Raw genomic sequence first — 3,894 nt, 5'->3', positions numbered from 1 at the left:
GAGTGAGCGCTCGCTGTTATTGGTGTATTCTTTTAGATCATCCAATCATAATTTTAGATCTAGAAGAATACGTCAATAGCAGCGAACGCTCACTCAACTGTTGAGTCCGCTGAATGCAGCCATTGGCTGCGTTCAGCAGAACGTTTGTTTTGCAACTGTTGGAAGTTTCCTTCGCGCTGATTGGATCATACTTGTAGGTCTAGAAAAATATGTCCTATCTCAACAGACAATCATAAAACGGTTGCAAAACTATTGAGTCTGCTGAACGCAGCTATTGACTGCTGTCCTTTCTTCAGGAGACACTGTCGACACAAGTGTCGTACTATCTTTGTCACTCTCTGAATGTTAAGAAGGATAGAACGATGCTTGTGTCGACTTGTGTCGATTTGTGTGATGTGTCATCAAACGGAAAACAGTGATTGACATACGTTACGATACGTTACGTTGCGTTACGGTTAGGTTACGTTAAGCCCATGGCACATACAACAACGTAAGGCCGTAAGACATAATCAGTAAGCGAATTGGCCAATCACGATAGAGACCGTAAGGCCAGTAGCGAATCCAATCTTACGATTTCTTTACTGCTTACGTATTACGGCCTTACGTTTTTGTATGTGCCATGGGCTTAAGTTGATTCTACATTAGTCGCATCGCAACATCGCAAGCGTTGCAGTCCAATCAACGTCAAGCTATCTCGACTCTGATTGGACTATAACGCCTGCGACACGCTTGCGACGCTGCGATGCGATCAATGTAGAATCAGCTTTACGTTACGTTATGGTTAGGTTACGTTACGTTACGTTACGTTACGTTACGTTACGTTACGTTACGTTACGTTACGTTACGTTACGTTACGTTACGTTGTAGCCGGACATCTATTAAATGTTTTGGTTTTACCTTGTAAGTCCGTTTCTATGAATTCGGTCGCCAGCTCATTTTACCTTTGTAACGAGCAAGGTCTAATAGGAAGTCTCGGGCTGCCGTGCGCCTTGTTGCTTTTCCTTAGGTGCCCTTCCTTCCTTCGTAATGGTGTAGCCTGGATGTAGTCCTTGCCTCTTGTTGGGAATCCCTCTTTCGTTTTTAGGCAGCTTTAGGACCGGCTGCACCCTCATTAGACTTCGTTGTATCAGTTTATATCTTTGTTTCACACCGCTCGTTTATGTTATTTAAATCTCGTTTACTATTTGTACGTTTAACGGTGGATGGGTGAATGTATTATGACTCGAGTTATATAAAAAATTAAAATGTTTATTTCACAAATTCAACAAATCAGTCTCTCGGTCGCATTCACTCTTACAATATTTATCTCCCGTTCTTCCTTCTCAAACAGGGCTTGAGATCTACCCTTTCTCGGTTTACGCGCTTTATTCCAACAATGGCGTCTGTTGCTACGCAACTCTTTTCGGCGCCTTCTCTATTCCGCGTTTCTATTACTTTTACGGCCCTAATCTATTGATTATTATTGTTTCGGCCTAACGTCTGTATTAATCCGATAATTCGTTCGTCCGATCGCGTTTTTCACGATATTCCTACAACGTATTTTTAACCGCGCCTGTCTTCGCGTTCGCGTCTATAATAGTTATTTAACCTCGGCAGTTTCTGAACAAACCGAGTTACCTGATTGGCTAAAAATAAAGAATTATTACAAACTTAAATTTTATATCTCTTTCGGTAACCTATCCTATGATAATCTAAATTAAACATCGGTGGTTCCCTACCTTACCGATTTATCCTTTTGCTAAAAAATAATGTTGATTAAATTTTTGTTTTATTTGTTTATGTGGTATATAATAACCTAAAAATATGAAAAATTATTAAATTGCCGACTTATGAACTAAATAATTATAATCGATAAGCCTCTTGCCCACTTTATCGACCTCTTGATCGCGGCTAATACTAATTTCTTTTTTAGACTTAAAATTTTGTTTCGTTTATGTTATTTATACAGTAAAATAATCGTTTATTATAATAAGGGTTAAAATATGTTTTTATTAAAATAATTAATTTTTATTTTGTTTTATAATTTTTAGGTGACGTCTTCTTTCTTGTCCTCTTCTATCTGGATTTCCTCCGCTACTTCCTGGGTTTCCAAGGTAAGTATTTCCTATTGTTGAATTAAAATAAATTATAATTGTGCACGAATGTATTCGGTCACAACGTTACGTTACGTTACGTTACGTTACGTTATGGTTAAAGCCGCAGGGATGCGTTCAGATTGAAAATTTTTCATCCGGACAAGGGTGTCCATGGGTAATGTGACGTCACACACTTGGACGTTTTCATTCTAAACGAACAGGACGAACAATTTTATTGTCTAAAGCGTAATACAAGTGGTCGAATTTATGCGGGGTCTACAATAGTGATTGAAATTCAATAGTGATTGAAATTCCTTTGCAGTACTACAATATTTAAAACTGTATACTCAATAAAATATTTTATTCGAGATGGAACTTTTTTTTGAGAATTTGACAATTTCTCAACATATAATTCTTTACTAATTAGCTCCTCTTCTTCGGAATCATCATTAGACTCGATATCTTTAAAAGAAAACGTTTTATATAATGTAATAGCACCTTGTACTATACAATTCTCTATCATACTTTTCAACTAAAAATTAATAACATAAAATAAATTAATAGAATTATTATGTTTCTTTTATATTGAGTAATTCTCTCTTAATAAAATTCATACATATATATTTACTACTTCTTTTTTTACATTAATATTACATTAGTAATAATATATTGTTATAGAATGAACAATGTAAATAAAAAATGTATATAATCACTTACAAAGTTAAAATTATTCTTTTCACTTCAGACACATACTATCTCAAGATTCAACTTTTCTTACTAATAATAATAACCTCAAATCATATATAGTTCTTATAGGTTGCGTAGACATACATAAATAGACTTTTCTGCGCATGTCGGGCAAAATTCGCCGCAGTCTCGATTTACGGGCGTTTTTCTTTTACTTTCCTGAGGGACATCGTTCTCTCCTACATTTTCTGTTTTTTAACAATAATTTTTGCATCGGTCGCTTAAGGCCATCACACGTACAAAAATTTTAGTCGTAATCGCAAGCAAATCGACCAATCACAATCAAAATTACGATCTCGCGTTTTAAAACGCTCGATTGTGATTGGCCGATTTGTTTACGGCCTTACGATTACGACTAAAATTTTTGTACGTGTGATGGCCTTTAGTTTCTAGCCCTTTCATTCTCTCCCCCGCATATGGCCTCGGCCTCGGGCGGAGGACACGAAACCGGTAGTCGTACAAACACAGTTTTTTCGCTTAACCCTCCTTCCTTCATTTATAATCCTAATCCTATTTCTTCTAACAGCATGAATGCCAATATAAATTTCGCTCAAGATCCCAATCTTTCCAGTATTTCCGAAGCTACTGAATGATCTCATTCAAGAATAGGGTATCTCCGATATGACCACGCATAATTCAACAGAGAGTGTATTCCGAACCGGATTAGCTTGGCTTATTTTTTTCCTTAGATGTTGGCAGTTCTGTAACTAAACCGAGAAGTGTTCGAGTGTACCGAGAACCCATCGGTTGTCGAACTCAATTACTGGCTTCTATTGGTTACGAGTTATGACAGCCGACGGGTTCGGAACACTTCTCGGTGTAGTTACGGAACTGCCAACATCTAAAGGAAAAAATAAGCTAAGCTAATCCGGTTCGGAATACACCCAGAGGCTATTGCGTCAGCCCTCAAGCATGATGCAATCTCTGAACACAGAAGTATATCTCTGCCTTAAGCAAGATTCCCGCCAAGTGTTCGAGACAGAGTGGACGTGCTTCGGCGGTATCGTTTCGCGAATTTTGCTATCTCGAGCGGTCTTTCATCTTAATCAGTCCTTTTTAGGACTTGTTTTCT

The sequence above is a fragment of the Mycetomoellerius zeteki genome, unplaced genomic scaffold, assembly GCF_001594055.1.
Source record: "Mycetomoellerius zeteki isolate Tzet28-1 unplaced genomic scaffold, Tzet1.0 scaffold820, whole genome shotgun sequence".
NCBI classification, from domain to species: domain Eukaryota; kingdom Metazoa; phylum Arthropoda; class Insecta; order Hymenoptera; family Formicidae; genus Mycetomoellerius; species Mycetomoellerius zeteki.
The sequence above is the reverse complement of the archived record's forward strand: the minus strand, read 5'-3'. Positions refer to the sequence as shown.